The sequence below is a fragment of the Triticum aestivum genome, chromosome 2A, assembly GCF_018294505.1.
Source record: "Triticum aestivum cultivar Chinese Spring chromosome 2A, IWGSC CS RefSeq v2.1, whole genome shotgun sequence".
NCBI lineage: Eukaryota > Viridiplantae > Streptophyta > Magnoliopsida > Poales > Poaceae > Triticum > Triticum aestivum.
This window is the reverse complement of record NC_057797.1, coordinates 175,568,813-175,582,261: the sequence shown is the minus strand read 5'-3', so window position 1 is coordinate 175,582,261 and position 13,449 is coordinate 175,568,813. Positions and strand designations below refer to the sequence as shown.

The 13,449-nt window shown below is 44.5% G+C and overlaps 1 pseudogene; it reads left to right on the top strand.

Moving 5' to 3' along the window:
• Positions 1–9,910: 9,910 nt before the first annotated feature.
• LOC123038386 (uncharacterized) lies at positions 9,911–9,967 on the top strand (annotated as a pseudogene).
• The last annotated feature ends 3,482 nt before the right edge of the window (positions 9,968–13,449 follow it).

Sequence of the window (13,449 nt, the reverse complement as noted above, 5' to 3'; positions counted from 1 at the left end):
TTTGAACCTGTTAATGAGTGAATTAGCCGTAGCTCAGTGTTCATCTTTTGTCAAGCATCTTGAGTGGATCCCTGCCATGTATTTTGTTGTCATGTTGGATTTGCTGTAGCATGTTGTTTTTGATGCATTTAGGTGGTCTTGTGCTGATTATCGCAGACTGGTACCATATTTGTTTTGCTTGTCATTTCCAAACCGTGCATCCGATTCCGGCGATTCTTATATCGATTTCAACCGAAATCAACTCCTCTTTCCAATGGCACTCTTGGATTTCCAAGTTGAGGCCAGGTTTAATCATTCATTTCCAAATCTTGCATATGCATCACATATCGCGTCCCGCATATCATGCCATGTTTTGCATCGTGTTGATTGTGCATTGCACGTGGTTGATTGTCTCTCCCTTTGCTTGTGTTCTTGCTTTGGGTAGAGCCGAGAGACGAGTACGTTTACGAGGATCAAGCTTTTCGTCTTCTCGGAGAACTTTGCAGGCAAGATGACCATACCCTCGAAATCACTTCTATCTTTGCTTGCTAGATGCTTGCTCTTTTGCTATGCCTATGCTACGATACCTACCACTTGCTTATCATGCCTCCCATATTGCCATGTCAAACCTCTAACCCACCATGTCCTAGCAAACCGTTGTTTGGCTATGTTACCGCTTTGCTCAGCCCCTCTTATAGCGTTGCTAGTTGCAGGTGAAGATTGGAGTTTGTTCCTTGTTGGAACATGTTCTTTGTTGAGATATCACAATATTATGTTGTTAATCTTAATGCACCTATATACTTGGTAAAGGGTGGAAGGCTCGGCCTTATGCCTGGTGTTTTGTTCCACTCTTTCCGCCCTAGTTTCCGTCATACCGGTGTTATGTTCCTTGATTTTGCGTTCCTTACACGGTTGGATTATAATGGGAACCCCTTGATAATTCGCTTTGAATAAAACTCCTCCAGCAAGGCCCAACCTTGGTTTTACCATTTGCACTAACAACCTAGCCTTTTCCCTTGGGTTTCACGGACTCAAGGGTCATCTTTATTTTAACCCCCCCGGGCCAGTGCTTCTCTAAGTGTTGGTCCGATCTGAGTAGACTGCGGGGCCACCTCGGGGAAACTTGAGGGTTGGTTTTACTCGTAGGATGTCTCATCCGGTGTTGCCCTGAGAACGAGATATGTGCAGCTCCTATCAGGATGTCAGCGCATCGGGCGGCTTTGCTGGACTTGTTTTACCATTGTCAAGGATGTCTTGTAACCGGGATGCCGAGTCTGATCGGATTGTCTTGGGAGAAGGAATATCCTTCGTTGACCATGAGAGCTTGTGATGGGCTAAGTTGGGACACCCCTGCAGGGATTTGAACTTTCGAAAGTCATGCCCGCGGTTATGGGCAGATGGGAATTTGTTAATGTCCGGTTGTAGAAAACCTGAAACTTATCTTAAATAAAATGCATCAACCGCGTGTGTAACCGTGATGGTCTCTTCTCGGCGGGGTCCGAGAAGTGAACACGGTGTTGGAGTTATGTTTGACGTAGGTTGTTCTAGGATCACTTCTTGATCATAGATTTCTCGAACGTGCTTTGCCTTCTCTTCTCGCTCTCATTTGCGTATGTTAGCCACCATATATGCTAGTCGCTTGCTGCAGCTCCACCTCATACCTTTTACCCTACCTATAAGCTTAAATTGTCTTGATCACGAGGGTGTGAGATTGCTGAGTCCCCGTGACTGACAGATACTTCCACAACCAGCTTGCAGGTGCCGTTGATACCGTGCAGGTGACGCAACCAAGCTCAAGGAGGAGCTCGATGAAGATTGTGTTCGCTATGTTGTTCCGTTTCCAGTGATCAGTAGTGGGGCCGAGTTGGGACGATCGGGGATCTGTGTAGCATTTGGGAGTCTTCTTTTATTTTGGTTCCGTAGTCGGACCTTGATTGTATCTGGATGATGTAATGCTTTATTTATGTATTGTGTGAAGTGGCGATTGTAAGCCAACTATGTATCTCTTTCCCTTATGTATTACATGGGTTGTGTGAAGATTACCTCACTTGCGACATTGCTTTCAATGCGGTTATGCCTCTAAGTCGTGCTTCGATACGTGGGAGATATAGCCGCATCGAGGGCGTTACAAGTTGGTATCAGAGCCTTCCCCAACCTTAGGAGCCTCTGCTTGATTGAATCGCTGGCGTTGTTGAGTCTCGAAAAAATGTTTTGAGTCATTTAGGATTATATATATATATATATATATATATATATATATATCGGAGAGTAGGATTCTTTTTACTCCTCAGTCCCTTCGTCGCTCTGGTGAGGCATCCTGACGTAGAGTTTTGACTCTTGCCTCCTCAAATTTCACTAAAAAAATTAGGATCACGCGGGTATCTTGGAATCGTTCCGATGGTTTTCTGATGAGAACATTGTTCTTGGTGCCTCCTGACATTTAGGGGTTGTGGCAGTGTCCCGAGGAGTTGAGCTCCGAGGTGTTGTCGTCACAATTTTATCGTTGCAGTTCTGGAATACCTGAGTTCGCCGACATCGAAAATCTCTTTTATGCAGTTGTTGGTGATATAACCTCGACGCCACCCAGTACCGGGCGGGAGTTCGGGAGTATTGCCATAACTCGTATAACGGATGCTTTTCTAAGGTTGAGGTAAATGATTTCCGAAGGTTTCTTGGTTATGCGTTGAAGGATGGATACAGCTGGATGTAGGAATTGTTTTTGGGTGAGATATTATGCTTCCCCTGTATTCCCAACACCTGATTGCATAACCGAAAAGTTTCGAGAGTTTATAAGTGGGAATTCAAGTAGCTCTTAGGATATCTTTTCGACAGATGTATGATATGAAATTGGGGTTCGACGTCTAGTGGTCCGCCTATCCACGGTTGGTTTTACAGTGGTCTCGTTGTGTCTTAAAGAGTCCTTGGCTATGCTGACTCGGGGACACTTCGTATGTCATGTGCACTGCCTTGTACATGATGGTGCTGTACGATCGAGCCCGTGTAGGCCCCACCACGAAAACTTCGGACGAAATCTCTATCATATGTTTGTTCCAGCTTATTTTGCAAGCCAATCCTTTGTTTTGTTTTGAGTTGTGGTATTCGAGTTGCTTCGAAGTCAAATGTTGATTCCATACCTTTCCTAAACGGTGTTCTCATACTCTGATGTGAATACCAATCCTTCATGATAATCGAGATTTTCATATCAACCCTTTTTCAACCGGTGTGCGTCTCTTCAAGTGGATCCCATCATTTTCAACATCCGCAAGATCAACTCAAGCATTCTCAATGGTGTTTTTTTCATTTGTGCCAAATTGTCTTTGTTTTCCCGCCCACCCACCCTTTTTTCTTCGAGAACTCAGATTTCTTAATCAAGTATCATCTTATTGATGAGAAGTCTCTCCATTCTTTTCCGCCAATATTCTTATCCGGTGATTGTCATGAAGATTCTAATGGAGTTTCAAGTTCGTCATTCTTCATTCTTTTCACCCCCGGTGGATTCAATTCAAGCTTTTGGTGTTGATCATATCCTTTAACTCGTTTCAATGTTTTTCATACCGGTGCACCTCATATTCATTCATTTCTCGCTATTCATTTGTTCCCGAGTGCCGAAGATAGCTCAGAAGATTCGTGTTTACACTCTGCAGTTGTTCAAGATCTTTCGAGGATGTTATCTCAGTCAAGCCATTTAATTCAACCGGCGCAATCTATCTTTTAAATCATTCAACGGTGTTTCTTTTGAGTGGGCCCTAACCCACAGGTCTTTTTACAGGATCTTACCTGACTCTTCTAATTCTCCCGGAGCTTTCCTCAAAAATTCTTTTCGAAGTTTGACGTAAGAATGAATTATCATCAGTCAAATGTCTTTCCCCAAGATCTTTCAAACTCTTTTCATTGTTGGCTCAACCTCTTCGCTTTCATTCTCCCGGGGTGTCTCATCAATTATCATGGTGGTGTTTCTCGTCATCATTCTCCAACCTACCGGTGCTTCTTTCAAATATCCTCTTATCAGTTCGTGATCTCTTCGTTCTCATGTATCTTAACTCTCTAATGTATGTTCGTTCATTTGCTAATCCTTACCGGTGATTCATCCTTTTACTTCATTCATTGTTCAATTCTTATGGTGGCTCTTCCAGGATTCTCTTCCGCTGTTATCATATCAATCCATTCGTTGTTCCAATCATACCGGTGGTTCGTTGAAGACCTTCTCAAGTTTGCGCTATATCTACCTTAAATCCTTTCTACGAGAATAAGTAGTATGCCAATTCCATTGCTTGTCATCAATTTGAATTGGTGAAGGATAAGCATAATGTAATTCTTATTCTTGTTTCATCGAGTTCATTCAATTTCTTTTTCCGGAGTGGTCCATCATATCACATTCTCAGTTCGAGATGCTTTATCTTTTCTTTTCCCGGAGTTCCAAGCTCTCATCATCACGGAGATCCATCTAAATCATTACAAGGTTTCACTTTATGTTTTAAACTTCTCTTTCTTTTCGTTGTCCTTTTTGTTACCGGAGTTCTTCATCAAGGTTCTACATGATGGTTCATCAAGGATTTAATTTCCTTCTCGAAGTGTTCATCAAGATTCTTTTCAGAGGAGCTCAAGCATTCTTCATCTTGCATAATGAAGTCCAATTCATCCTATCTTATCTTTGAGGTGGTGTTATGTCATTCGTGATAATTTCCCGTCGTGTTCCGTGATTCACAAGTTGTCTGGAATGAGATATTTAAACCCATCAATCCCTTCATTGGAGTTTATATTGGGTTATATTTCACCTAAAGCTTTCCCTAAGGATTGTTGCTATTATGGTACTCATAAATGACCCAAGTTCTTCATTTATCCTTCCGGTGAAATAATCTTCTCGTCTCCTTGGTGTTATCAATCCAATCTTTTGTTTCCATAGTGGCAGAATTTCACGTCAGTTTTGAGAAGTTTCCCCTAAGCCCACTGTAAGCTTACTCTTCTCGTTGTGGGTTTCCCAACTACTCCGTTCGACCCTTCTCCTAAGGATGCTTGTCAAGCTCTTTCGAGGAAGAAGATGTTGTTTTCTCCCCCGTTCATTCCATTCCATCCTCTCATTCATCCCGGAGGCATTGTATTGTTGCTATATTCACCCATCATCTCGTTTTGTCAAAAGATCATGTTCTTTTCGTGCTTATCCTTTCAACCGGAGTGTCGTGCCCTCTGCTCAAGTTCTTTTCATCTTATCAAGTCTTGTATCACTTTTCAATCGGGGTGCTGCCCGAATTTGTTCTTCCTTGTTACTCTTCCCTACCGGAGTGTTTTCAACTTTGTTCTTCTTCGTTGCATTCTTTCTTTCAATTATTCAACATCTCAAGGTTCATGGTTTCACTCGTTTGTCAAAGAAGCAACTTAGTTTTACCTCTTCTTTTTCTCTTCCGTTTTCCCTTCGGTGCCATTCTAGATCTCGAGACGAGATCCTCTCATCGCGATGGAGTGTTGTAACGCCCCGAGACCGATGTGCCAGATGTATTCCAGTTATTCGCTGTCGCTGCCTTGTCATTGCTTGCGTGTCATGCATGCCATATCATGTCATCATGTGCATTTCATTTGCATACATGTTCGTCTCATGCATCCGAGCATTTTCCCCGTTGTCCGTTTTGCAATCCGGCGCTCCTATGTCACCCGGTGTCCCTTTCTACCTCTTTTCGTGTGCAGGTATTAAACATTTTAGGACTGGACCGAGACTTGTCATGCGGCCTTGGTTTACTACCGGTAGACCGCTTGTCAAGTTTCGTGCCATTTGGACTTCGTTTGATACTCCAACGGTTAACCGAGGGACCGAAAATGCCTCGTGTGTGTTGCAGCCCAACACCCCTCCAAACTGGCCCAAAACCCCACCTAAACCTCTCCCATCACCTAGGTCGTTCGATCACGATCGCGTGGCTGCAAACCACACCTCATTTGGACTCTCCTAGCTCCGGATCTCGCGCCGCCGGATGAAATCCCCACCGTGCCCGGACATGTCCAGCCGTCGGCCCGGCGAATCCCGCGCTGCCACCTCACCCCGCCGGCCTTCTCTCTCCTCCGCGGCCCGCCCAGGCCCGGGGCAAGCCCGCCGAAGCCCATCGGGGCCCGGTGCTGCACCCGCGAGAGCCCGCGTCGCCGGTCTGTGCACCGCCGCCGTGCCCTTTGCCGGACTCCGCCGGAGCCCCCGCCGACTCGCCGGCGTTCGTCATCGCGCCGCGCGCCACCCGAGGCACCTCATCGCCGCCCCGGATACACCACCGGCCGCCGCTCCGCCACAGGAGCTCCGCCGCCACCACCGCGCCTCCCCGCGCCTGGTTCGGATCCGGCTCGGGCTCGCCGCCCCTCGACACCGGCAGACCGCACCGGCCGGCGAGCGCGCCCACCGCCCCTGCCCGGTGCCCGGGAGCTCGCCGCCGCACCTGCCACGGCCTCCCGCTGACCTCCTCTGCTGGATCCCGCACCCCTGCACCTCCCCGGGCGTCTTCTTCTCTGTCTCCGGCCCAACTCCAGCGAGGGATCCGACCAACCTCGAGATCCGTGCCAAGAACCCTAGATCTGGATGGGTAAAATATCTCTAAGTCCTTTCCCCCCAGTATTTTTTTGGCATTTTCATCGCATCATAACTCATCACCCGTTGCTCTGATTCGTGCGTGTAGCATATCAAAATGTTCGTCTCGCCGAGTACTCCATTTCATCTCATTGCATCATTTTCATTTGAGCTCATCTTGATGCCCGAAATGCTGTTGGAAGAGGGCTATGTGATGTTAGTTGCAGATCTGTTATTAGCATATGCACTTTTGTCATTTTTGCCATGATTAATGTGTGCATGCTATGATCTTGAGCTCTACATGTGTTTTGTAGTATGTCATGCCATCTTTACATAGGTGTATGCCATGTATTTTTGTGATATTTGTGGTGACTAGCACAAGCATGCAAAGTAGCTTACTCAATGTTGCTGATTTCAGGGACTTAAAAATATTCTAAGTCTCTGCCCTGTCCTTATTTTTATGCCATATATTCATGTTGATTCCGAGTGATCCGTGCATCTTTTGAGCATGATTAGTAAGGATGTTTTGTAGATATTGTGGTACTCTATCCATCCATGTCTTTGTTTGCATTTATGGAGCGCCCTAGCTTGACTAAATCGAGCTCTACTTTTGCTATAAAATGTTCCTGGCAGATTGTTAACATGTTTAGCAATTTTGCCGAGCTTGTTGTTGTTGATCCATGCATGCTATGATGTTGTTCTTGCCATGTATAGCTTCCATGCCATGTCTACTTGCTGGGTGTATGCTTAGTTTTTCATGCAATGCCTCGTAGTGAGTGCATCGAGCTCGTAAACATGCCTACTTGATGTCTGTTTTGCCATGCTCCAGTTTTTCACTAAGTCTGAATCTGTTATCGTTATTTGCTATGTTCACATGCTTGCAATTGTTTTTTCTGATCCCTTTTGGCTCATGGTCACTAAGGGACTTTTGTTGTATGCTTTGAGTAGCTTCATGCCATGCTTTGCTTTGCCATGATGTGTTCCTGTAGCATGTAGTTATCATGCTCTAAACATTGCTTCCTGATGTTAAATTCCTGACTTGTTATTTTCACCAAGTCTGAAACCTGTTATCATTTGCATTTTTGCCATGCTTGTTTGAACCTGTTAATGAGTGAATTAGCTGTAGCTCAGTGTTCATCTTTTGTCAAGCATCTTGAGTGGATCCCTGCCATGTATTTTGTTGTCATGTTGGATTGTTGTAGCATGTTGTTTTTGATGCATTTAGGTGGTCGTGCTGATTATCGCAGACCGGTGCCATATTTGTTTTGCTTGCCATTTCCAAACCGTGCATCCGATTTCGGTGATCCTTATATCGATTTCGACTGAAATCAACTCCTCTTTCTAGTGGCATTCTTGGATTTCCAAGTTGAGGACATATTCAATCATTCATTTCCAAATCTTGCATATGCATCACATATCGCGTCCCGCATATCATGCCATGTTTTGCATCATGTTGATTGTGCATTGCACGTGGTTGATTGTGTCTCCCTTTGCTTGTATTCTTGCTTTGGGTAGAGCCAGGAGACAAGTACGTGATTGAGGAGCCCGTTGAGTACGTTTACGAGGATCAAGCTTTTCGTCTTCTCGAAGAACTTTGCAGGCAAGATGACCATACCCTCGAAATCACTTCTATCTTTGCTTGCTAGATGCTTGCTCTTTTGCTATGCCTATGCTACGATACCTACCACTTGCTTATCATGCCTCCCATATTGCCATGTCAAACCTCTAACCCACCATGTCCTAGCAAACCGTTGTTTGGCTATGTTACCGCTTTGCTCAGCCCCTCTTATAGCGTTGCTAGTTGCAGGTGAAGATTGGAGTTTGTTCCTTGTTGAAACATGTTCTTTGTTGGGATATCACAATATTATGTTGTTAATCTTAGTGCACCTATATACTTGGTAAAGGGTGGAAGGCTCGGCCTTATGCCTGGTGTTTTGTTCCACTCTTGCCGCCCTAGTTTCCATCATACCGGTGTTATGTTCCTTGATTTTGCGTTCCTTACACGGTTGGGTTATAATGGGAACCCCTTGACAGTTTGCTTTGAATAAAACTCCTCCAGCAAGGCCCAACCTTGGTTTTACCATTTGCACTAACAACCTAGCCTTTTCCCTTGGGTTTCGGGGACTCAAGGGTCATCTTTATTTTAACCCCCCGGGCCAGTGCTTCTCTAAGTGTTGGTCCGACCTGAGTAGACTGCGGGGCCACCTCGGGAAAACTTGAGGGTTGGTTTTACTCGTAGGATGTCTCATCCAGTGTTGCCCTGAGAACGAGATATGTGCAGCTCCTATCAGGATGTCGGCGCATCGGGCGGCTTTGCTGGACTTGTTTTACCATTGTTGAGGATGTCTTGTAACCGGGATGCCGAGTCTGATCGAATTGTCTTGGAAGAAGGAATATCCTTCGTTGACCGTGAGAGCTTGTGATGGGCTAAGTTGGGACACCCCTGCAGGGATTTGAACTTTCGAAAGTCGTGCCCGCGGTTATGGGCAGATGGGAATTTGTTAATGTCCGGTTGTAGAAAACCTGAAACTTATCTTAAATAAAATGCATCAACCGCGTGTGTAACCGTGATGGTCTCTTCTCGGCGGAGTCCGGAAAGTGAACACGGTGTTGGAGTTATGTTTGACGTAGGTTGTTCTAGGATCACTTCTTGATCATAGATTTCTCAAACGTGCTTTACTTTCTCTTCTCGCTCTCATTTTCATATGTTAGCCACCATATATGATAGTCGCTTGCTGCAGCTCCACCTCATACCATTACCTTACCTATAAGCTTAAATAGTCTTGATCGCGAGGGTGTGAGATTGTTGAGTCCCCATGACTCACAGATACTTCCAAAACCAGCTTGCAGGTGCCGTTGATACCGTGCAGTTGACGCAACCGAGCTCAAGGAGGAGTTCGATGAAGATCGTGTTCGCTACGTTGTTCCGTTTCCAGTTGATCAGTAGTGGAGCCCAGTTGGGACGATCGGGGATCTGTGTAGCATTTGGGGTAGTCTTCTTTTATTTTGGTTCCGTAGTCGGACCTTGATTGTATCTGGATGATGTAATGCTTTATTTATGTATTGTGTGAAGTGGCGATTGTAAGCCAACTATGTATCTCTTTCCCTTATGTATTACATGGGTTGTGTGAAGATTACCTCACTCGCGACATTGCTTTCAATGCGGTTATGCCTCTAAGTCGTGTTTTGACACATGAGAGATATAGCCGCATCGAGGGCGTCACAGCTGCGGTGAGCAACATACACGACATTTAGTCCCACCTCGCGCATCTTGTACCTATGAACATTACTTTGAATCAATAGAAAATCGGCGAGGTTACTCAAAAAAAAGTCCCACCACGCGTAGCGAGCAAACAAACAACCAGCTTATAAGCAAACGCTTGCACGCCAACTGTCCCTTCGGGGATATCCGATAAAATTGGAACAATACAGAGAAGATTAGCATGATCCATTTTTTGTGATCTTTGTCCCATACAAATGCCACGTGCAAATTGTGAGGAAAAATGGTTAAGCATTTTGGCCTGCAAAAGAAAAAACGAATCGAAGACCAAATGTCACCCTAATTTTGTTTTTTCGCTGACGAAACACCGCTGCTCCGTTTCTCAAAAAAATTGTCAAGAATGCTTGCGACACCAACACGATCATCTACAAAGTTTTTCGGAATTTTTCAAAAACATTTAAAAAAAAGGGGTGTTGTTCACCCGGGAGCCAAAACGCTGCCGCCCCCTTACTTACCTCGTTATTTAGTAAAAAATATAATTACTGCATGCATGTGCTGATTAACCCATACATCCTGATCTAACAATATACGATTACTTTTCCGCTAAATGTATGAGCAACAGTGTACTATGCACCGTTCAATGTTAGTGCGAGTTTCGGTCTTTCTATCTTTCTATCTTGGGTTAATGGGACTAAAATACTTCGCTTTACCAGCCGGGCTGCATCTTGATGAACTGCAGCGGACATGACCGAAGACTTGTTGCTGAGAAAGTGAGACGTGCAGAACTGTTACGATTTTGCAAGTGCGCGTAGCTTTTTGGGAGGCAAAATGGAAATATACAGGGAGGTATGTGTAAAAACACAAGTGAGCTGATCCCACGCCGTCCATGTAGATCGGACGTACCATGCAAGCTCGGAGCACGGTATCATGCCATGCACCGTATCACAAGATATTATCCCCTTCTCATTTCTCGTTTTGGTCTAAAGATGTTCTCTTTTACCGCGCCAGTACCTGGATTGTTCATTCCTGGCCCTCGCACCTTTCTGATTTTTTACAACCACATTGTTTCCTTCTCTCTTATGGGATTCTAAAGTACAAAAGAGGCCATGCGTCATTTCATTCAACACAATCAGATTATTATTGATTTTGGCAACACATTTCTTCCAACCAGACACTATTTCATTGTACTTGTGAGATTTTAAAGTAGTACAAAAAGAGGCTATGCGTCATTCCATTCAACACAACCAGATTATTATTTTAAAGTACAAAAGAGGCCATGCGTCATTCTATTCAACACAACCAGATTATTATTGATTTTGGCAACATGTTTCTTACAACCGGACACCATTCGTTCTCTCTTATGGTATTTTAAAGTACAAACAGCCCCTAAGATACTTCATTCAAAACACTATAGATTTGGCAACACATTTTCTGCACTGTAAAGATGTTTGGATGAAGTATTTTGTGTCTTTAATTGCACCCACCCATGAATAATTTCAGGAGATAGTCTTAAAGGTATGAGCAAGCTTATAAGAATCAAAAGCATCACCACTTCGTACAAAAAAAGAGGATCATCTAAAAAGGAAAGAAATATTCGGACTGAAATAGACCTCGGTATTTGTGTGGGAATGTCTTCTTTGTTACGTGTTGCCCTTCGGGCGGCACAGGGGCATTTCCCGACTCACTAATTGAGGCATGCAAATGCAAAAGAATTCGTATTTTAGTAAGCCAATCTTCGATGCACTTGCCGGTTATCAAATAGGCCAAGCAGCATGGTGCGCGCATCCATGAAACCTGGTAAACCGATAGTGAACTGAGCATAGCTCAGATGGTTAGATTTTTTATGGTGGAACCAACCCATCATGTTTTAAGTTCTAGACTTGGTATTAGTGGTCGCATTTTTTAGATTTATTTCAGACATTTCGGTGATGTGCGTTTAGTGAGAGGAGACATTCCCGTTGACTACGAAGGTGTTTGTGGCGATTTCATCAATTTCAAGATGATGTGTTAGCTCAGTCTCTCAGAGTGGCTCATAGAGGTAGGGTCTGCGTGTGTGCATTCATATGAGTGAGTGTATATGCGTATGCATGAGCGTATGCGTCTGTACTGTGTCAAAAAACTAAACCGATAGAATGCACCAAATCAGCTCCGCTTAACTCAACTTGCCGCCCAAACGCGATGCGGAGACCCAACAAAGTTGCAACTTTACTCGGGCCTTGAGAGACCACAGTAAATTTTCATCGGCTATCTCAAGGGACATGCCACGGTCAGCCATAGCGAAACTCCTTTGCAACATGGCACGTGTTGTGAAACTATTTTGCAACATGGTGCATGTTGCAAAGCAAAGCTCACAGCATCATCATAGTAGCGGAAACATTGTTGCACCATTGCAGCATGACCATCGTTGCAACACCTTGTCATTGTAGTACAATCACTATTGCAGAAGCACATCACGGCGGGATCATTGTAGCAGAAGCATCCTAGTGCAACATTGTTGTGGTCTTTGCAACATCGCCGATTTTGCCAAAGGGCACCCATCGATGTAGAAACATGCAGTGGCAACATCACCGTTGCTTGTGACAAAGCCATTCACGCCCGACCTTGTGGCGCCTGACGACCATCCTTACAGCACCCGACCGTCGCAGCACCAACAACACCCTGTAGCGCTGGTCACGACCATGGGGGAAGGGACACTTCTTTTCTCATATTTCTGTGGAGCGATGCAGACCACCTGAGTGGAGCAACAATGTTTTGGAAGGAGGCGTGTGGGTGAAGACTGCTGCAGGGGGAGTTGATGTCCTCACCGCTGAGATCGGGCGATCACGAAAGGAAGTATAGGAATCAAAGCAGACGTGCCTTTGTGTTGCTAGGAACATCTGGGTACGCTCGTTCAAAGAAGAGATAAGGAGAAGAAAGGGGAAACGTGAAGGAAATATGCCCTAGAGGCAATAATAAAGTTATTATTTATATTTCCTTATATCATGATAAATGTTTATTATTCATGCTAGAATTGTATTAACCGGAAATTTAGTAAATGTGTGAATACATAGACAAACAGAGTGTCCCCAGTATGCCTCTACTTGACTAGCTCGTTAATCAAAGATGGTTAAGTTTCCTGACCATAGACATGTGTTGTCATTTGATAAACGGGATCACATCATTAGAGAATGATGTGATGGACAAGACCCATCTGTTAGCTTAGCATAATGATTGTTTAGTTTTTCTGCTACTGCTTCTTCGTGACTTATACATGTTCCTCAGACTATGAGATTATGCAACTCCTGAATACCGGAGGAACACCTTTTGTGCTATCAAACGTCATAGCGTAACTGGATGATTATAAAGATACTCTACAGGTGTCTCCGATGGTGTTTGTTGAGTTGGCATTGATCGAGATTAGGATTTGTCACTCTGTCTATCGGAAAGGTATCTTTGGGCCCTCTCGGTAATGCACATCACTATGAGCCTTGCAAGCAATGTGACTAATGAGTTAGTCACGGGATGATGCATTAAGGAACGAGTAAAGAGACTTGCTGGTGACGAGATTGAACTAGGTATGATGATACGGATGATTGAATCTCGGGCAAGTAACATACCAATGACAAAGGGAACAATGTATGTTGTTATGCGGTTTGACCAATAAAGATCTTCGTAGAATATGTAGAAGCCAATAAGAGCATCCAGGTTCCGCTATTGGTTACTGACCGGAGAT